Raw genomic sequence first — 24,441 nt, forward strand, 5'->3', positions numbered from 1 at the left:
GCATAGAATTCTGGAGAAAATTTTCTTTACATGGCTTGGTTTCTCGTATATTTTTTTGGAATGTACACAGGCTGGTCTATATATATATATAGTGATGGGTTGAGTATTTTTTTCATAAAATTATACAGTAACCTCGCGTTTGAAAGTACGGAGTAGTCTGCATCAAATCCGGTAGATCCAATTTTTTGCAGACAAGTTTATGATTTTAGTCTAATAAATAATCCAAGTTTGTGACCTCAATCGCTGAAGGCAACTTTATCAAAAATCGAAAAATCCGTTAAAATTGTGGATTTTTTAAAATAGACAAAATTTGCTACAATATGAGACCACAAAGGACTCTGAAGACCGAATGCTTTCCGAGATAAACCCTTTCCAAATTTACCGACGTAACTTTATACATCAAAGCTAACGTCAAATCCGGTAGTTCTGATTTTTAGAAAACTTGTTTAACATGTTGCCCTAATGAATAATCCAAGTTTGTCTCGAGCGTCGAACGCAACTTTGTCAAAAATCGAAAAAACCCATGAAAATTTCGAAATTTTTTCTGTATTTGACGATTATAACCTTAAACGGGTAGTTTTTGAAGTACCTTCTGTGTTTGTTGTTCAGGGTCAAAATTCATTCAAAACGACACATTGCAAAAAATTGCGAAGTTAGAAAAAAGGATAAAGAGGTACTCAAAAACTACCTCTTTAAGGCCAATATCTAAAAAAACATGAATTTTCACGGATTTTTCTATTTTTAACAAAGTTTCGTTCGGCGCTCGAGGTAACAAACTTGGATTATTCATTGGCATAACATCATAAACAAGTCTGCAAAATATCAGAACTACCGGATTTGATGCTGACTGTAATACATAGAGTTGCTGTTAATATAAATGATCTAAATAATTGTGGCTTTAAAATGATCCAAACAATTGTAAATTTCTTTTTAACTTCTTTTCCTTGGCTTATAATTTAAAAAAAAACTGATATGGATAAAGATCTTGTATTTATAGCGGATATCTGGCACAACCCCAGTAGGTGTTTTAAATGTTTTTAGTTTGAAGTAAAAATAATTCTATCTTGATAATTAGAATGTCACAGTAAAAAGTTTGAAATATTAAAAACATGCATATTATTAATGTAAATATAAACCACTTAAAATTAGGAGCACCATGGGAGTATTTGACAAAAATATACAAAATTGAATTGAATTTTTAATGCTTTATTTTATTCCAAATTACAGTTGTCAGTATTACATATTTATATCCTTTTATTTATATTGCGACATATTGGGTTTCATACTCATATTTAAAATAACTGGCATGATTCAGGCTAATAATAAATTTACACCAGGGCTGTTGCAGGAATTATATTTCGGACAAAAGTATAGTTACCTATTAATTTTTTCGAGCGTTAATTTGTGGAATTCCATGATAAATAAATAAAACTAAATTTTTTCCAAATTTTCACTATATTTCACCACTATATTTATTTTTAAATATAGTGGAAATTTTTCAAAATAACTTAGTTTTATTTATTTATAGTTAAATAGTTCGAAATGATCCAGAATGGTATAAACCCTAACGATTAAACTCTTAAAATGAATTTTAAGTTCATTCCGTCAATTTGAAAAATATAGGTGGTAGTCGCGAAAGAAGATCCAAGTAATTGGAAAGGATTTGACTTTTGAACTTGAAATTAGGTTTCATGATTAAAGTTATGCAATAATGGAGTTATCAAGCTTTTTGAGTCGAACTCTACGTGCTGTCGAATGAGAGAGACGAATGTGAAAAATCTACGATAAAATTCAAACTTAAATTTGTCGCCTTCAATTATTACATTTTTAAAGATGAAACATCTATAGAAGTTTTAATTAAAGTATAGATCGAAAATGAGAATTCTTGTTATCCATTTTTCACTAAACCTTACAGTCAAAATCTTTAATTTGTCATTTGATAAGTTTCAGATAAACTGAATTTTTTAATTAAAAATTTTAGATACCATTATGAAAAAATATCCGTTACCCGAAAAGTTCGTTTTCGAAACGAATCAAATAATATAATCAATATTTTAAATTAAATATATGATAATAAATTTAAGTGTTACCTCAGAACTTTCGACTGGCTGAACCAATTTTGATGATTTGAAAGCTGGTGCTTCCCGTGTGGTCCCATTTCATTATGGTTTAAAAAATGTTTCAAGCAGAAGTTGTTTAGTTTTTGATAAGGAACATTTTTTACATTTAAACTTTTGTTCTATCTCTAACGGTTTACTTTGGGTCTACGGACCCAAGACCCAATTGACCTATGATGCTCATTTACGAACTTGACCTAACTTTTTACGTCCTAAGCACGCTATAAAAATTTCAGCTCGATATCTTTTTTCGTTTTTAGTTATCGTGTTCACAGACGGACGGACGGATGGACAACCGGAAATGGATTAATTAGGTGATTTTATGAACACCTATGATAAAATTTTTTTCCTAGCATCATTACTTTTAAGCGTTACAAACTTGGGACTAAACTTAATATACTATGTATATTTCATATATACATGGTATAATAATGATATGTAATAAACATATTAAGAATCAATCTATTACTTTAAATAACAAGAATGTAAATAATATCGATTGTGTAAGCATACCTAATGAAAATAACTACTGAAATGTTTGAAATTATGTAATTTGTCATAATTTGCTCCTTATCTCGAACGACTTGTGTTTAGTAGGCCGAGTTTTGGTCAGTAAGTCTGCGTTCAACCATGCCTCCCTGCGTTCAACCATCCACGGTCTCTCTTACATATTATATTGAATTGGTCACTCTACGCATATGTAAATAAATTATACAAACAGAATAGATAACAATCCTAAAAAAAATCCACTGTCAACGTAGTTATCACAGAAATATTATAATTTAGTTGATTTATAAAAATAAAAAGTGGTGATATCACATTTCAACAAAGATAACTTTCACATATAAATTTTATAGTATTCTATTTGATTCAAATCCGTTTTACGTTAATAACATACCCGACATTCGAAAAGTATAAGTTTACAATATCACAACCTAATAGGTAAGATTGCTAGTGATCCTTATATTTTTTACGTCATGTAAGTAAAGAACAATAATCACTCTTCGAAAGCCACAGTTGTGTATGTATAACACGACTGCGGCGTCACACACATATAACTGATATTCCTATATAATACATACTATTTAATGTTCCAACCTAATTTGCGGGTAAACAGTGATGTTTACTAAAAAATGATTCAAACAGAAGTAGTTTTTTTTTTATAAAGAATTTTTTTTGCATTTAAACTTTTGTTCTACATCTAACGGTTTACCCAAGTCACAAATCTATGTTGATCTATGTTGCTCATTTACGAACTCAAACTAAAAAAATTTTCTCTCTTTTAGTTTTTGAGCTATCGTAATCACAGGCAGGCAGACAAACAGACATTCCGATAGACAATCGGAAATGAATTTTATTAATATCTGTACCAAAATTTTGTTCGTGTCATGAATATTTTTTAGCGATACAAACTTAAGACTAAACTTAGTATACCTTGATATAATTCATATATACATGGTATAAAGACAGCTGAGCCTCTGGATACTAAGTCGATTTTTATTTATTTATTGTATGCTCTAGGCCAAGAGTTCCTGTAGTCATAGTTAATGTTAACAGTTCATAGAGTAAAAAATAAACTCAATTTTTTGTACAGAGAAGTAAATTGGACTACTATAACTTTATCGAGAATACTGAATCAAAAGCTGCTCAAGAAGGTATATAATAATGTGTACTCTAATAGGATAGGCTCTCGTACAGACTTTTCTGAGTAGAAATTATTAATGCTCATAACAACTATTGCTATGAAGTATAGACAATAATTATCTGGTATAATTTAATATTTAATTAAACATTTCCGACTGAAAGGGAACTAAAAAAAATTCACACGTATAAGGAGTCCAGTCTGGGCATCTTGGATTCATGCCAAGCGCATTAATCAACTGGACCATATGTGCTTCAGGCACAAAGTGTAACTTTTTCAACACAATGAATTTTATTTTTGTATTTTTGTTTATCAATAACATTAACTTATTTATTTATTATTAATGTTTGACTACTAAAGTTGGTAAACAAAATTAAATGGAAAAAAATATTTCGATTAATATTGATGTTTTCATGATACAATGGCTCAAACTATAAAGACAAAGAACATGTCGAGTTAATCTTAATTAAAGAGAATTGGAAAAATTATCATTGTATCTTTTAAAACATCAATGATAATAAAAAGACTGATGATTAAATTTGTATACAAACTTTAGTAAACAAACATAAATAATTAGTTTGTATCGAAATAAAAAGGAAAGCTATCTGAGTGTTTTTCATCAAAAATTGCCAACAATACATTCAAAATTCGTTAAAAGTAAAAATTATTTACATTGAAGTTTCGTTGTTTTTTTAAACAACATAGTTTACTAAATATGGTGGAAGCGCATAGAAATGCATAGAATATACAAAGTTTAAAAAAATCATAACGGGAATAAAATATGATGACGCGTGATTTAAAATATCCAATACCTGTTAAATTATTTATTAACTATTTAGTGGCGTAATTTAAAGGGTTTGATAACTAAAACTGTAGGTTGATGGCTTATATTTCAAATTTATCAATTACACATAAAAATGTAAAAGTAGACTTAATTCAAAATTGGAATGTTAAATTAAAATTTATAACGAAGAAGTTATAAGTATTCAAAGAGTTCAAATTGCTCGTATCTCTCTTGCAAAACAAAGTGTTATATATGTAATATCTATGGCGATACTCAACAATGACCTCACTTTATAAGCATCTTCCTCACGAATTTTAAACGTTCATATTTTGGTAATTCTAAGGATATTCAAAAACCAATATCACTTTCCGTCAGTGAGAATTCTTCACCAGAATGGATTTTAAAAAATTAAGCCATCATCTCCATTCATATACAGAATGTTAAGTAGAAAGATGGCCGCCTTGAAAAGGTATATATTCGAGCACGTTTGCAACAAATTGGACCATTATTAGTTGAAAATGTACGGCTCTGGAGTTTCACTTTTTTTTTTGTTGTTGCAATAATCAGTTGGCAGTACTAAATCTATGTACCTTTAGGAATTTGATCTAATGATTAATAAGTAACACCTTTAAAAAGCAATACATTAAATTTGTCTCTAAACTTGATGAATTCTAATAATGCATAATCTGTGTTATCTACGATCTACTATTTTAATCGAACTAATTGATATTTGTCAAAAGTAAATTTTAAGTCATCTGCGAGTCAATGATGAGTCAGAATTTTACTTTAAAACAGAGCAATCTATTCAATAAATGGAATTTATCCAGGAGGAAATGGCTAATAACTAATATTTCACTGTTTAAAATTTATTGCCTCGTTTTGAGTCAGCTTAAAATATTCATATTAAGAAAATAAGTAAGCTTTTGATTAGTTCAGTATAATTCTAATCTACTAGATGATTGTGCTGAGATAGTGACTGGTCGTGTCTTAAAATAAATTGATAAAATTCTATTTAAATTGAACCAAAAAATAAGATTCAAACAGTTTTTCCCTTTAGACTGATTAGTTGAAAACTGAAACGACGTTGATTGGCTTCGTAAAATTTGCTTAAGATAACATTATAATTTGTTCAATCCATATCCTCCATTGATTTTAAAAATATGAGATACTTGTAAATAAAGGTTTTTAAATAATGAAGTGGGTGGTCATATATCTGATATATTTCTATCTACTCGTAGAAACACCTGAAACGTTGCCGATTAATAAGCAAAGTCAAAGAATAATAATATATCACTATATCTGTCTATCAGTGCAGCTACAAGTTTTCGTATGTTTTGTAAACAAAATTTTTAATTATAAACAAAACATCTAAAGAATTTCTTTTTTTTTAAATTTAAATTAAACATCCATTATCCTTATTACTTTTTTTATTCATATATAGATAGACAACAAAATACCATAGAGCGTAGGTATTACATGTATCTAGTTGAATTGTTGTTGTTTTAAGTTTATTTTATTTTTTTTTTTCATTTGAATATGTTATGTTGACCAAACAACAAACAACAGTCAGATGTATCGAATTAAAAAACGAACAGTCAGATGAAATTTCATTAATGTTTTCTTCATGACGCCATTGTTTATATTCAAAGCAAAACAACTGTATATGTACAGTAGACAAGTCAGTCAGTAACTAAGACTTGTGAGTTTGTTGTGACATAATGAGACATGACGAAATGAAAAGTTATGTGTAAAAATTACAGGGTGAATTTTGCTTTTAACTATAGAAATAGTGTTAAGAGAAGTTTTATAAAAATGGAGCTATATGCTTTATTGAAATAGTATATCTACTTATATGTTGTCACCGGTAATGTTGAACGTTTATAATAAGGTATGGTATAGAATCCCTAGATATTCTATAGAATACCTACCTAAAACATTCAGACATTTTATAAAACGTTATTTTCTTCATATATTACTTCGTAGGCTGAGTAATTTGAACACAAAATTTCAAATCATTTGTTACACGTATGGTGACCCTTAAATTGTCCAAATGAGGAGTTATAATTTTTTTACGGTTCCAAATAGCCACAAAGATTTCGATGTGGAATGATAGCTAATTGGACCCATCGGGGATTTTCTGGTCATTATTGTTTGTTCAAGTTATACCTACGGCAACGGGTTCGATTCCCGCCGCTACAACAAAAATTAATTTAATTAATAATTGTGATGGGCTGGTGTAGTGCATAGTATATGCATGAAGGAGGTGCACTTAGAAAATAATTGAGAAGCTGACAAATGAACTTATCAGCGGAAAAAGTGGTAAAACACATAATGGTATCACAATGAGCTCTATCGCCCTGGTGTGTCCTTCGTTTACAGCCAATATAATCTAAGCTAACCTAACATCTAACATCTAATTACTAAATTTCCTACTTCTGACGTCAGCTCTGTTCTGCACCCTGAAGTTTTCAGGACATAGTATTATTTGTTGGAAACAAAACAAGAAAGATATGTTTTAAAGTAATTTTAGACTTTCTTAATAACTTTGTTTAACACCTATTCCAGATAGAAGTCCAATTTTCACAAGTCATGAATAAAATATAAGAATCATGTATAAAACTTAAGATATTGCATAACGACAAACGAGAAATGCCTGTTAAACAAGTCTTGCAATCTAAAAAGTAATTTTCAGTCATTAAATGATAATTTTTCTCACCACATAAATTTTTTTCTTTATTTTTCGAAAAAAAATAGCAGACAGAGGAGTTCTTTTGATTAAAAAATATTTTTTGCATGACTTCTATTTTCCCAAAAAGTTTATACAGATAAAACGATTTAAAATATGGTTGATAGCTTCTTATTTGACTCAGAATGACATCTAGAAAAATGTACAAAACGATATATCCATATATAGACAGTATGATATAATGTCCTGATAAAGAATCATTATTTCGTCCAATAAATTTTAACTTCCGTAATTAAAATCATATGCAATCCGGCTTAGGGCAATCTCGTTCAATAAAGTTGATGTTGTCACGCCTTTTTCAGAGATCAATTGTCGAATATCTTAGGACTCGGGTAAAATCTGGGTCAGTTTTAAACAGGTAAAATGAATAAATCCACTTATTAGTTTCACATGCTTACTTCCGGCCATAATTAGTCTAAAATATATATACAGGTGCAGGAACATATATTTATTTACACATTTATATATTATATACAGTAAGTCCAATCGAGGTATGTATACAATTTTTCTGCTCAGTGGAGGTGAAAAGCAACAACTTCGTTTAGCAGAGAGTGTCAATTATTGATAGTAAACGCCATAATGATTAAACGGTGGTCTGTAGAATTGCCAATGCTAACACAGAGAAGAGTAAGTAAAAATAACAAAATCTGGCCGCTGTTTTTAATAACAGTCAACTTTCCTTAGTAAAAATTGTCGAATTGTATAAAATAATATTTTATATAATTTTATATTTTATAAAACAAATAATGAATAAGGTTTTCACAAGGCTCCAACTCAATTTGACACACTGTATATTACAATAAATAATATATGTATATCGACATTTTATCTAGCATTTCGGTGTTTACTCCCAAAAAATCAATTAAAGCCTTTTTTTCTATGCATCCTAGATTAAATGCCATTCTTGCCCTCCGATTTATTCTTAGGTTCGTCATTAACACCCTATATACAATTATATAAAAGGAAGTTCCTACTTCAAACTCAAAAGTGGAGGAGGAACACTTAAATAATAAAGTTGATATTTATAAAAACAACACCTTCTTTTGATAAAAACATTTTTAAAAAAATGAATGAATATAACAGAAACTAAGCGTAAAATTTTATCGATAGTTGTTTTTTAATCGATTTTTGTAAAATTTGTTAGCTATTACATAAGCATTCAAAAAAAGGTACTACCTATATACATGTCCTTTTGGTATAGCTAATTTTTTAATAAATTTTAATGTTTCAGTTTTTTAATTTATTTATTTGAAAACATAAGCTTCCACGAAGAATAAGTAAAACTATTTTGTTGGATTTTGAAACAAATTTTTAACAAATTAAGATTTTAAGGTTTTATCTCTTATAAAATATGATGAGAAGTTCATTTTCAAATGTCCCTTAAAGTCAAATTCTATTTCAAGGCTACTTAGTAACAACTTTCAGTTGTTCTGGGAATCTACAGTTTGTTTTCACTCTGTATATTTATAATAACTCAAATGTATATTTAAGAAATTTATAAGATGTTGAAGAAAAGAGGCTTGGTGATTTCCAACTGTGTTGAATTATTATGTGTTTGACAATCTATAAAATGTTTGTATGAAATTTTCCCCGAATTCGAAATGTTTTAATTGATTAACGAATTATATAATATTTTCTCAAGTTCAATCATTATTGTAATATTCGTGTTTAAAAACTTTGATTTAGTGATAAAGCAAATTAAAATTAAAATCAGTAGTTTATCTAGAGTCTAGTAAAATACTACCGGAAATGTGTTTTTTCATTAACTTATCTTTTAATGAACTTATTGCCATTTAATAATTTCTTTCGACTTGTTCTCTTACAAAACTCATGCTTCTAATTACTAACTAAGATTGATTAAAATTGAACGGTTTATTGAAACCTAAAAATAACGATACTTCACAAGATTGCAATCAATAATAAAAGACCTGTTATCTCAAGAAAATTTTCTGCATTTTTAATTGAAAACAAAGCATAATTTGAGACGAGAACGAAATTTTGATCGCTCCACGAAAATGTTCTTTTGAGGGCCAACCTTTAAAATCATCACATCTATGCGTAAGGAATACTAAATACTTAACTTGAAACAAAAAATAGTGGGGGCACTGAAATATAAAATAATCCTCCACGTCATTCTCATAGATGTTTTGAAAATTGAAATTGAAATTTTGCGCTTAATTGAATTTTTGATGAACATTATGCTATAATAGCTTATCTTTACATAAAAAATCGTGAGTCGACTGTTTGATTCGGTGTAATTTCTGAACACATTGAGGTTAAATTCAGTACACGGCAATACATTTTTTGCGGTATCAATATATCAGTATCGATGTGAACGCCATACTGATTTGACCATTGAGTTAATAGTAACATTAGCAATAGTTATGGCGAACGAATCAATGCACCATGGGTGTCAAGCCTATACTAGGTAATGATAACATATGCTATAGTATTTGTCAATATACCGTACTAGCATTATAATGAACGCCATAATTTTCTTACCGTGTATTGAAACAGTATATTTGTATTTTTAAACCGCAGGTCTCTCAATCAGAGGTGTAAACTTGGGAGCGCAGCAAAATCGGAGGCCAGAAGTCGAAGCCAGATTGGCCATATAGAATTAAGGGGAGTTTGCATTAAGAAAAACAAATAAAATTTTTTGCATGGAAAGGTTTTCTTTATGTGTACCTATAGAATATATGATTAAATTTTATGGAAAAAAAGGGTTATTAAAAATTTGTACATGAACATTTATATAAATATTATCTATATTATTTTTTAATTTCTATGGATTTTTTCTTGACAACATTTGAATCTGCGCCTAGTTAACAGTAATTGCAGGTTAAATTTTCTTTTTAACAACGTGCATTAAATATTTTAAATTTGTTAATTAATTTAATATACAAAAATCTACATTTTTAAAATTCACTACATTTTAAGATCCTATACCGATAAAAATGAACTTTTTTTCAAAGACTTCTGACTGAATGCTATGCCTAAATGCATAAAAATAGAAAAACACCCTCCAAAATTATTTAAAAAAGATTAATATAAATAAATACCAGTCATACACATCAAGCTATTATAATTTTTATAAAATCCAAGACCCCTTATGTTAGAATTATCAACCGAAACCGGCGGAAAACAAATAGTTTGAATTATAAAACTATATAATTAAAAATTTGAAATAAGAGAAATAAAACAAAAATAAAAAATAACACTTCGGTAAAAAAGCATTATATAAAAAAATATAATTAACATTCCAAAGTGAATATCGTAAATTCAACAATGTTGTGAAGACGACGGATATTGTTTTCGGAATAAAATAAGATTTTTATCACATTTTATCTTATTAAAAATGCATTCGAATGTGCTTTTTAATATATTCTCTGTAAAGTTTTCCTATTATTTAGAGTATTGTCATTTTTATTATTCAAGAATAATTCTAAAATGGTTTTTAAAGGCGACAAAACAAAGGTCTGAAGAAAACAATGTATGATTAATGTTGCTATAAATTTGATTTATTACTTTAAATTTTTGATTTCCCAAGCGTAAATACACTAAGTTTTGGTAGTATGGATTTTTTAAGATACTATTTGTTTATTTTTACTAAAATTAAAAAAGTTTTATCCATAAATTTTACATTTTGATGCAATAGATCTAACAGCTAATGAAGTATATTCAAATGACAAGATTTAAAACTGGGACTTTTAAATGAAATTTATAATTGGAAAAAAATTACTTTTGCAAATCGAAGACTAAAAATAAAAAGTTACTATTTGGTTATGGTAGGAAGTTTCTGCTTTCAACAAGTTAATTGAATGTTGAAACATTTGACGTATAGATGTATCGCTGGTGCGTCTGTTTGTTATCGAGTAAACTTAGAACAACTTCAACAATTGGGGTCAAATAATTTATTTTGTCGAGACGCTGTTTCTTCGTTATATTAGGTTCTCAGTTGATCAACCTTCCCTCCTTCTTTGCCTGTACAGAGAGATGTAAGCTTCCGATGGAACTGAGATCTGAAGCCAGGCGAAGCATCAAAGTCATGTCTAAGGCTTCTTTGAATAGCATCTACTCCTGATGCTATCCAAACGCTATGTAATGACCGTGTTTTGAAAGAAGCTATATATGAGGTCGAAGGCTGATTACTTACACACTCCCCACTCAGTGGTTCAAGCCTTATTTAACTTTTTATACCACTTTCGAGAGAAATCAACTCAGATGCCGAAGATAGAATTTCAATTGAAAATCAAGTTAATGCAAAGAAAGAGGGTCAAATAAGCCTCATGGCGGTTAAAAGGGCTAGAGAGCATATTATTTGATGAGTTTAAACTATAAAGTTTTAATTTTCGAGAGAATAGGGCGGGTTTTGACTAGTTTTTGTGTAAAATTTTACCTATCCTTTCCTAAAACTTTCGATTATTTTTACTTAAGCAGGTAATAATTTCTTGTTATAATTTAAACACCTCTCACTGATTAGGTACTCTCACAAATATATAAGTTTTCTTCTAAGTAAATAAGTTTTCTTATATGCTCAGAAACCTCTAAGGAGTTGAATTACCTCCAAGCTTGCAATTTCATACAACGAAAAGTTCAAACATTATTTAAAAGTGAAAATTTTAGTGATTGTATAAAAACTTGGATGTGTAATAAACCTTTCGTATCATTTACTTTTGAAACTAAAAAAAGTCCATTAATGAGACAAAAACTTAGTTTAATTGCTACAGCTAAAAAGAACGAAGAAAAATAGGCCGGGATACCAAAAATTTCGTAATCCACGCCTCAAAAAACATAAAATAGCGTGGTATCCCCGACTCAAGGTGTTTTAATTTATTTCTCAAATTCTTCTTTTTAGTTAAAAATTGCTAAAAGTTTTACAATTTTCCTTGGTATTTTTATTTTTTGGACGGTCTGTCAGTTTGGCAATATTTAATATTTATCTAAATCAGTTGTAAGAAGGTTGTAAAAAACTTTTACAATACCGACGGATACTTTAGTTATAAATATCTAAAAAAAAATTTACGTTAATTCCGGAGAATAATATATTCGCACAAGACGACCAAGTGTTACTTTCCATGTTCCTTAAGTATATAACATGTTCCATTAGTTCTGAGCCCTATTTCAGTGAGAAATGGAGGAAAAATTACACGCAGAGCAATGTTCCTAACTAAAGCTATTGAGTTCAAAGGGTATGTATCCTATATTGAATTTCACTTCTTCCTTTATTTAAGACATTTAAGGAGATTTCTGTAAGTTCAAGTAAGATGGATGCTATAAAATCCTTTTAAGTAAGTAAATTTTTTAATTATTATGCTGTAAAAAAATACTGCTTGCAATAAAATATTACTTACTGGTAACAAGTAAAAATATTTTCTTGGTTCAAGAATAAACTGATTTGTTATAATTTAATTTTTAAACAGCCAAATAACTACTTTCTTGAATTAATTATTAAAATCATACACTCAAGAAATATTTATTTGTTATAAAAGTATTAACAGTCAAGAAATCTTCAAACCAGTAATTTTAAAACAGTAATTTTTTTACTGAGCAAAATCAACTCCTCATTTAAATAATTTTTTGTCCATACAACAGAGGGACTATTTTTAGAGTTCTCATAAGTGTTATTCAAGCTCATGGTCATACTCTAATAATATTCAATTTTAAACTTAAAATGATAAAACATTTAAACATCCATACATTTAAAAGCAGGAATCCAAGATACCTGTTACATATCCGGTAAAAATAAATAAATTTCAATACAATATATCTCTTACTTCATAAATTTATCACACAAATGTTAAATATACCCATGTATAATAATTAAATATAATGAGATCTTCACACAAAAATATGGGACCATTTAGAAAAAAAAATATTAAAAGATATAGGTTCTTTATTGTCGTATTACATCGAAGTATATAATTGTATCTCAAAATAATATTGAATATTTTAATAAAACTTAAAATGTCTCTCTAAATACAGGATGAGTTTCAAAAAAGTTTCCACTTATATATTTAGAAAATATTTTTCATATATTTAGAAAACGGTATGAAAAATCAAAAAAACGAAATAATGATATTGGCTCATTTTAAGGTGGATTGTAAAAAGTATTTAGTTTTTTAATAAAAGGATGTGATCATGGTCAAGCGAGTATTCACTTTACTTTTATTTTCCTTTACCTCAATTTTTAACGCCTTATTAAGGTATTTTTAGTTTAGGTAATTTTTATCGAAAATCAGTAACTTTGATTCGCTGAATTTTTTTCGATAAAAGCCTTACTGTTTTAAGCATTTAAATTTGTTTTACGGCAGAGAACTAGAATCCACTGAAAAAATGTTACATATTCTCGAATTTCCCTTTGAGGTATTGAGAGTACATATTTATACTCATAGTAAGTCGAATTTCATAAAGCAGACTTCGTATAGGCTGTTGTTAGTAATATATAATGGCGGCATACTTAGTAAAATATAGTCGCGCCTTTTAAGGTCGAAATTTTAGTAATTTATTTCGCTGTATCTGGAACTACTTGTTAAGTTTGAAACTCATTAACTCGAATATTTTTGCATTTTCCTTGAAGTTCGAGCTATCAAGGTTCCAAGGTATAATGTATAAATTGAAAAACTACTTCAATCAATTTTACAAATTATTTTCTCTGTAGAACCAGCCAGCGAGTAATATGGACTATATTTTATTTTAAAAAATAAATAATATAAACATACACGTCGACTTGAGAACCTTCTCCGTTTTGTTTTTTCGTCGGATAAAATTAAAGCCCCTCAAATTTTCAACAAAAGGGGGATAGTTGATGGCAGGGGATGTCTGGGATATAACGCTATAGTCTTTGTTTCCAAATTTATTCGAGCTTCGATATTAATCTAATTTTTTCAGCACTTCCACCAAGACTTGTAAATCTTTAAGTTGTTAAGTGGAAACCGTACATAAGTCCTAGACAAAATTGTTAAAGATATTTATAAAAAAGATCCTGGGAATGAAAAAAATTTGAAAAATTGAAAGGCGGGCATTTTGTGTAGGTAGGTAAAAACATTGGAAAAATTCGAAAAATCTAATGTCAACATCAAGAAAATTCGAAGAAAATGTAATTTGAATTTACCAAACGCCTGCTAATCAAAATATATCCTTTATCATCTATTTTATGCATGTGATACATAAATTATTCTACCCAATCTACATAAATTATTTAGCGAAACAAACTTGTCTATTAATGCGTATCAGTATTATAGTAGGTCAATCCAAGTGTGAAGTTTAATTTCTACTTTCTCACTTTAGTCTATCTTTAAATAACACTTATCTAGCTTTAAATAACACTCGTTTTACAGCCCGTTACGTATCTCGAAAAATAAATAATCCTGATGCAACTCAGAAAATAGCTGTCATTCTCTCAAACAAAAATCTGGACAATTTTAATGCATGTTCAATTAGAACAAAAACAAAAAACGACTTCACGATAATTTATTTTATTTGCAACCTGGATTTATTTTAAATATTTTAGTGCGAGACTGTCTGTTAAATAAAATTTTTCAGATAAGACCAATTTCGTTTCACATTAAAGTGACTAACACATATAATAATTCCCTCAAATATGATAACCCATAAACGGTGATTATATTTGAGGGAAAAAAATGATAATGAGTTAAGGGGACTGTCGACAGAAGCGAAAACTTCAAATTCTAAATAACTGTTTTTATACCATGCATATATACAATATGCAAGGTATACTAAGTTAAGTCCCAAGTTTGTAACGCTTAAAAATATTGATGCTACGTACAAAATTTTGGTATAGGTGTTCATAAAATCACCTAATTAGTCCATTTCCGGTTTCCGTTCGGCCGTCTGTCAACTCGATAACTCAAAAACGAAAAAAGATATCAAGCTGAATTTACAGCGTACTCTGGACGGAAAAAGTGAGGTCGAGTTCGTAAATGAGCAACATAGGTCAATTGGGTCTTGGGTCCATAGTACCCATCTTGTAAACCGGTAGACATAGAATAAAAGTTTAAATGTAAAAAATATTCTTTATAAAAAAATAACCAACTTTTGTTTGAAACATTTTTTCGTAAAAATCACTGTTTACCCGTGAGGGCGCAAATTAAGCGTAAATTGTATAGTATGTATTATATGGGAATGTATGTGTGACATGTATAATGTGATAGAGTAATCAACACTGTCTATGCATGGTATTTCAACAATTTACTCAGTCAACTGTTTGTTTTCACTTGTTATTTTTAAATTTTTTAATTAATTATAGTATGAGTAATTAAAATTTCATAATTTATAAATTAAAACTATTAACGTAGGTAAAAAACTATGATAAATAATTTAAAAAATATTTTGAAGTTAGGTTTGAACGCAGGCAGGTACAATTCATATTGAATTTTTTGGGTTAAGTTTCGACGGTTTCGTGAATTCACTGCTGTTTCGCTATCCCAAATGTGCCCAACCAGCCTAACCAACTTTTCACTTTAAAAATTCAAATCGTTATATTTCAAAGTAAACAAGAAAATTAAAATAGTTAGTAAATTAAAATAGAATCGGAGCCATTTGTCCGACTAAATACCGGCCTATTATTATACATTAAATAATAAATTCTTCAAATTGAAGTAGTTTTCCAATTTCTTTATAAAACTCTTATGACACTATATAAATTGTTTGAACATTTAATGAACATTGATGTTTCTTTGATGTTTCCAAAACTAGTTTCGTTATTATTTTATAAATATAATATAGAATAGAATTCATAACCACATAACGTATATTATTTTAACCAACTTGTCGTGTTTGTAACCTTTTTCATGTTCTTTCTTAATTGAAACCCTTGTATTTATAAATCACTCTTATAATTCAGTTGTTACATTGCGTCATCTAACATTTATCATAATAATAAACTAGACAAGTTTATAAATGTAGGTTCTGAAAATTAAGTCTGTTACTAAGGTGGTTGCGATGGGAAGTTATAAATAAACAAGTGGTAAATAAATTATATTTTAGCTTTAGTTACAAAAAATAATGAAAATTTAATAAAAAGAATAAAAAACCAAAACCGCAAATTTCGATTGGAATTATATGTTTCCAAAGCATGCTTTTTAAAATAAGTATTTACAGGGTGGAGAAAAGCAATGTCCAATTTTGAAACCGTTGTAAAACAAAAATTAGTTTTTCTTAAAAATTCGTAAAAGAGCATTTAAGAAAATTAGATAAATTGAATTTTCAAATGAATTATTGTAATTTTAACTAAATAAAGTAAATTGTTTGTTTACCTTAACTTAAAAAGCATTCAAGAATGTTTACCAAATATTACTGGGTACAAAAAATAACTCCAGTAAAATTACGTCCATTTAGGCGTATACATTCTAGAAGATTCCTGATATCAAGTTATTTATCACATTCCGTAGAATGAGACTTTTTTGAGTATTTAAATGGTTTGAAATTGATGAGTTTTAAAACTTAAGTATTTTAAAAACTACGGATATAGTTGATTAAAAGTTAAATTTTTGAATAATTTTTGCTCAACAGAAAAATATAAATGCAACTTATTTTGAGTTTATATTGAGTAGAAAATTTGTTTATTTTTAGCCTCTGAAACAAAAAGTGTGATGTTATAGTTTGAACGCTATGTGTGTCTGTTTGTTTTTAAAGGGATAAACCGATTTTTATTTATTATTATTTTTTTGTATAGCTAAATTTAATTTGTAAATGCACTGAGATTGTTCGAATTGCAAGTTCCAAATATTTAGGGCACATTTCTTGTTAATTGTACATAGCGAAAATTGCTAAGATTTAAGATTAATTACGGTTTGCTTTCGGATTTTTTACCCCCAAAAAAAAAAAAAAAAAAAAAACATTTTTTATTTGACATTGATAGTCTTGAAACTTTTAAGTCTTTATGATTTTGAAACAATGGTGGAGTCTGATTTTCATGATTTTCATTTAATTTTCTAGATCATTTTGTATTATTTCAGAGCGACGGAAAAGAAAGGCAGTTTTTTTTTAAATATTAAAATTAGTTGCATGAAATATTCTTAATCTTATTTACATTTACTATGAGTATACATATACTATAATTCAAGAAAACGGCACTAGATATTTACAGATATAATGACACTTACTAAAATTGAAGCGCTGGAAAATTTAGTTTCTGTAACTCTTTAAAATACTTAACGCCTGAAGCTTTTTTTCGATCATATATACATTTACGTGAAGGTATATTTATGGAAGGTATTTTGAAATTAAAATTTTAATTTTTTCATACTTTTCAGTAAGTTTTAGTTAATTTCGTGATTGCTTTTAAAAATATTTCGACGGTTTGTATAGGTATAAAATTAGAGGCATTGATGATTATTTAATTTCTTTGTTACATTTGAATACAATCGGATGAATATGTAAAATATCTGAGAGAGAGTATTTTAATTGTAATAGTGGTGATTTTTAAATAATATATAAGAATAGCATTTAATATCCAACCTACAAAGTGTGTAAATTTACATTGGACTTTGGTGTAGTATAATCAGAAATAGACGAAATATTGATTGTAAGATTTGATTCTTCGTTAGATGAAAGGTACTTTTAATGTTAAACAAAATCCTTTAAAAAATGGAAAAATAATAATGCTTTAAAAATTTATATTTTGTACAACATACTTCATGTTTCAGCAAATAGAACAAAACAGCGTTTTGTAGCAAGAATTCAAAGATTCATAGTTAAAAGTAAAATAAAAAAGTTTCAATTTTGTTTTATGGTTTTATGGAAAACACATTTAATTGTTTTAACATGAAAAATTAACCTCGTATATCAAATTTAAAGAGTTAAGTATTACAAAATATATAAAAAAAGTACAAAATTTCACCGTACGTGATAGTTTTTATTGACTATCATAGTTTTATAATTTCGTAGGTGGTTTCATTGGGTCAAATCTAAAACATTTTTTTTTGAGAAAGTTATTTAAACAATGTGCTTTTTTTCTAAGATCTCAGAGAATGAATAACGATACAAGCTCGGAGAATTAATATCGCTATTATTCTTCTAACAATTGATAAGTTTTCGACAGAAAAAAAAGAGTATATTTCGTCAGAAAATAACGAATACAGTCATAACTAAAGCTAAAAGATACCCATCAATAGATTTATTCCATATTTTGGAAGAATTTCAAAAAAAATTTTTTTGGCTTTCCAGAAAACGTATCAAAATGCTACTTGCTCGGTAATTATTATTGAACGAGGAAAAGCAAAAATAATTTTGTCTGGTATTAAATAAAACCAGGACTCGTCGTTTAAGTACGGAGCACCTTATTTTATTGATTGCTGGAAAGAATTATTCCTGCATTTATTATTTTTCAATTACTTTTTGCATTTATTTTTTTCAATAAAATTATATTCTATAAGCACATGTATGTTGGGAACAGTTAAAAATTTTCTAGACCGTAACATTAAACCTTGTATTACCAAGAATTTTCCCTCATAAGTTACGTTTCATATTGAATCCACAAGTTAAAAAATTACGGCCAACAACAAAAACTACCACAAACACAAACTGTTAACTGTAATTGTAGATTTGCATACAACAGACTAAATTATTTTATGAAGATAATTTAATTTATTGATAGAAATATTTTTTTATATTTGATAGAATACTCAAAAGAAAATTTGCAACATTTTTATTAATATATTTCGATTTTTGAATAGACAGAAAATATTTAATGCTATATTTATTGATAAAGCGTTTATGGAAAAAGATCAAACGACAGTTTTTCCCAATACAGATAATCTACCAAAGAATAAAGTTGTTTGTATATAAGGGGAAATATCATCTATTTGGGTAAATAAATTTAAATCTTAACTTTTAAATTTGATAATTTTTTTATGTAATTTTCTATCCTATTTTGAACACCAAATAGATATCGGGAATCAGTTTTTTAGATTATTGAATCTTAAAAAATAAAAAAGACGAATTTTTGTAAAGAAGAGGCGTTTATATTATTATTTTAAAATATCGAAATTTATTTTACAATCATCAAGATTAAAATGTTTGAAAATATTTGTACTTACATTTCGACGAAAAAATATGTTGAAATTCACTCACGTGAAAATATTTTTAATATACAGAATAAATTACAAACTTTTCTAGAAGTTGAATAAAATTTTCTTTTTCAAAAACGGTGGTTGTTTTGCAGTTGAAGTAATATCCCGAAATATGTATTTTCCCGCCGTTTAAACGCCTTTTATAGTGTTTTGTTTACGCGGCAGTAATATATATATAGGTATAATACACATAGGTATTATATGTTGCGTGTGTTGGTGTTATATATTGTCAGTTGTTACAGCAGCCTGTTGCGCTTGTGCATATATTTATATATACCTATATCTATTTTCCATTTAATAACACAGTTTTCCCTCCCCACTATCATTTATAGTATTATGAAAAATATTTATCTTATAATTTTATCTAATTCGTATATACCGCAGTTAACAACTAATAATTCAAATGAAATTTAAAACTGATACTTCTTTAAATACTTGTTAAACGAAATTTGGGAAACGTTCGTTTTTATACTCTCTATATATGAAAATTAAATCAAGGTATACTAATTTTAGCCCCAAATTTGTAACGATTAGAGACATTAATGTTACAAAAAAATTTGGGTATAGATGTTCATAAAATCACCCAATTAGTTCAATTCCGGTTGCTCGCCTGTGATCACGATCACTCAAAAACCAAAAGAGATATCAAGCTGAAATTATAGAGTGCACAGAGCGTAAAAAGTGAGTTTGAGTTCGTAAATGGGCGATATAGGTGAATTGGGTCTTGGGTTTTAAGCGTGAGAGCGTAAATTAGAACCAAATTTTGGTATCAATTTTCTCAAAAACTACAATAGCGTTTACTACAATACTGGTATGGTGTAGAGACAGATACATATAGTATCTATGATAACGTAAGTAATATTAGAGTATTGAACAGGGCTATCTGCCAGAAGTATTGTAGGTCCAATACTTCTGGCAGATAGCCAATCAGTTTGGGATTGACGTTCATACTGCATTGACTCGTCCACCATAACTATTGCTAATATCACTATTACTTCGATACGGTGCACCCACAGTTTGTCGTTCACATCGATACTGACATGATACCCATAAATTTCTTACCGTGTCTAAAAGATAGTGAGTTGAAAATTTTCATTTATCTTCAATCTTGTGAAACATTCTCGAAAAATGAAAAAGAAAATCTTAAAAATACTTTCGAAATTTTTGAAAACCAAATAATTGATGTGTTGGTTTATTAAACTTTCCTAATCTATAAAGAATAATGCAGCACTGATATTGGACTCTTTCTATACAGTGTAATTAAACAATTAACTCAGTCAATTATTTTTTGTTTTCACCTTGTTAATAATCTGATTTGAAATGGTTGTTCATGATCGATTCTAAAATCAGATTTCGTGTAAGCAGACTTATGTTCTATAACTTAGACCAAACTTTTGTTTGAATTAATTCTTTTACAATTAAATTAAAATTAGGATTTATTCTTTATCGAACTGCCGTTAAACATTTATTTTCTAGAGTCACTAACCTTAAGCAGGCAAAATAAAGCTACTTTATTGAATTTTGTGGCTATAAAATGTTGTATCTCAACAAAATAAAATTCATGACGCTTCCACCATGATGATATGAATTATATTAATTCAATTAATTTTATAATAATTACATATATTTACGACCTACTTTCTATATCTTATTGCACCATTTCACTCAAAAATGTGCAAATCAAAATATAACAATACGTAGATATAAAACGATGATTTGAAATATAAAATTTTTTGATCTGTTTTATCGGTTATCCAGTAATTTTAAGAAAACTGCAATCATTATTAACGGTGGACATACAAAAATATGTATTGAAGGGTATGATTTGAAATATATTAAAGACTATACCTACCTACGGCAGCAAATTAGTTTCTATAACAAGGAAACAATAGAGGTTCAAAGAAGAAGATGTATTACAGCTTGGAGAAAATACTCTTACCGGTAATACTGCATGGGTGTCAAACATGGCCTATAGGAACAAATAAAATACTGGTAGTGTGTCAAAAAAAAAAAATAGAAAGAGCTAAACTAAATATACGATTACGCGATCGAATAAGAAGTGACAATATCCGTTGTAAAACGGAACAGTTTTCATGGCCAAAAAACTAAAATGTTCTTGGGCCGAGCACAGTTTAAGAACATAAGATAATCGGTGGACCAAAAAAGTAATTTATATGATTCCTTACTATAGTAAAACAAAACAAGGAAGGCGAAACCTAAGATGGATTGACTAATTTAAGCGTTGTGCTGGTAATGAGTGAACTAGATTTGCAAGAGACAGACGTGCTAAAAAATGCCATTCAAATTTACCAGCAATTAAAAATTAATATTTAAAAAAAATTTTAAATAACTTAACAATTATATCTAAATTAATTTTTTTTTAAATTGTAATCGCAGTGGAGGAGAGGCCCATACCAACTAAGTGGGTTCAGTGGCTTATTATTATTATTATTTAACTTTAGACTTGAAAATCAATGGGTGTATTATTACATTTGTATAAATTAAATAATTAATATACAGATAGAAGAAAACTTTTTTTAATCAGGGTGTATTGATTTTTGAATGTTTATTGTTTTTACGTCTGTGGTTTTTAAATTTTGTAAATATCAATTATGGTAAATCACTAAATCTGGTAGACACCAAGGCGAAGAATAAACCGTCTAGCGCCAATATCTTACCATTCTCACCTCAGCTTGATATGTGGCTCAGGCCAGTTCACAGATTACGTACCTTGCGTATCTTCTGTTGGCTTGCTTGTGTGGTGTTCATACCGAATAAATTCCGTGGAAATATTGTCCATGGCAACAACTACCAAAAATTTTTTTTGCGTGCAATATACTGACGAAGTATAAAAGAATATACACTAAATGAGCCAAATAACTGTTCATTATCTTATTGATTACGATCACCGATTATCATTTAAGCCAAAAGTGAGATGAAATTGAAACGCCTCCATCTTCCTGAGATCTCAATAAAAAACCGTCGAGCAATGAGTTAAAGCAACTATTAAGTAATGAGTGGTCGCTCGTATCCAAAAATTATGGACGATCTAATCCAGTCGTATGGGATAGACCAACCATAAAATATGAAAAACGCTGTTTTTTATCTATTGTTATAATTTATTTACAATCACAACCGCCTAGGCAGTAGACACATCGTTATACTTTAAGAAACACATACAACCTCTTCAAAATGTGATCGATCTCTTTCAAGTTTACCCTATATTTTCATAATGAGTGTATAATTTGTTAATACCCATTTAATTAATCATCTTAATGATGCTTCTAATCAAAGCAATAATGATACAACAAACATTAAATATTATATTGAATGAATGTTGTTATTATTATTATTATTGTGGCCGTGGGTGTAAAAGTATAGAAGTATATAGGCAACTTACACAACATGTGTTACTTATGATTTTGTGGCTACAAGTTTTATGTGGTGAATTTAAACAATGATTTTATAAATAAATACACCAGTGTAATCATAAATGCTTGATGAAGTAATCTAGCAAATTCAGCTCCTGAACAACCTATTCTAGCAACAGGATCAAATAATCAAATGCATTCCATTCGTGAAAATAGCCTGACAGATGACTTAAATGCAATATTTAAATCATTAGCACTATTTAAATCATCTGCCAGGTTATTTTAGCCCCCACCAAATCATGCCAGGCAATAATAACTCGTCTAATTGAATATAAAAATTTAAAATAGTGTACGTTTCAAAAAGCCTCAAGCAAATTTTAGAAAATTTTTTGCATAGGAAAAATTGCAAATCAAAAACAAGTGCCAGGTCATTTTAGCCCCGACCAAATCATGCCAGGTGATGATGTTTCGTATGATTGAATATTAGGCTTTAAAATGTTGTAGGTTTCAAAGTGCTAGTTATCAACTTTAATATTTTCAATGTGCCTCAAATATGTACTCAAAAAAGCCACTCAGATCTCAGCAAGTGAAACCAAAGTAATATATGCAGAATGGTAACCATGGATCTAATTGATCTGGTATGATATCAATAAGAAAGGAGAATAGCCATGTCGTTCAGGGACAAGGGTGGAGAGGGTAGAGCTATTATTAATCGTAGGAAAACCCATGGAACCATATGTCTATGGTATATAAACAGTAATATATTGTAAAAAATACAAAATAGCATAGTTAAAGCAAGTATTGTCTCATTTCGCAATGGTCAATCGCCCAAATCCCAAAATTTTGGTTAATTAATTAAAAAGTCTGATAGATTACGGAAATGAACTATTACAGAAGAAAAAGTGCGATATCATAGAATATGTCTATTACATTGCAAGACATCGCGCCCCCAATAAAATTTAAGGGGGAAAAAGTGCCTCCATCCCTTAATTGTCGGGCATGATGTCGTTAGATATTCAAATCCAGCGGGATTTTATGAAACATTTGATCGTCTAACAGAATGTGCACGTTTAAATAGAAGTCATCTTACTGGCTTTATATTTTGAATTCTGTTACATTTAGTTAATTTTCTTGAAAACCTTTTTATGTAATTTAACATGAATTTTATGAATTGATAAGTTATTGTTTTACAGTGTTTTCCAAATCATTCACTTCTCTGTCCCAACCTGTATACAAATTTCTATTTAACGAAACAAATATTTTTGAATTTACAGTATTTTTCAATGGAGAACATTGGATTAACCACGAAACATATGACAACCACCAAAATACCATGCTTGTTTTATATAGATATTTTAAATGATGTTAAAGAATGTCTGACTTTATAAACCATAGCTTAAACGATACCGGGAGCCGCTTGGTCAATTGTAAGTGATATGGTCGCGTATTTTAAGCCAAAGCGTAATAGCAGTAAGGCTCTTAAACAAAAAAAAGTCTATAGACTATATATATATATATATATATATATATATATATATATATATATATATATATATATATATATATATATATATAGGTTGTGCCTCTAATCACAAGAGTAAACGAAACCATGAATTCTTTACTAAAACCAATTATTTGACGTTTCTTGTCACCGAAAATGATTAACGTCTCGTTTAATATTCGTTA

At 28.5% G+C, this 24,441-nt stretch overlaps 1 protein-coding gene across 1 annotated transcript in view; it reads right to left on the reverse strand.

Moving 5' to 3' along the window:
- Positions 1-19,501, reverse strand: part of LOC123305307 (short neuropeptide F-like) — a 105,168-nt gene extending 85,667 nt beyond the window's left edge. Inside the window, exon 1 of the mRNA XM_044886993.1 lies at positions 19,352-19,501. The gene's annotated coding sequence lies outside the window, so the exon portion shown is untranslated. The remainder of the gene's footprint in view (positions 1-19,351) is intronic.
- Between the last annotated feature and the right edge of the window lie 4,940 nt (positions 19,502-24,441).

This window comes from Chrysoperla carnea, chromosome 1, assembly GCF_905475395.1.
Source record: "Chrysoperla carnea chromosome 1, inChrCarn1.1, whole genome shotgun sequence".
Lineage (NCBI taxonomy): Eukaryota > Metazoa > Arthropoda > Insecta > Neuroptera > Chrysopidae > Chrysoperla > Chrysoperla carnea.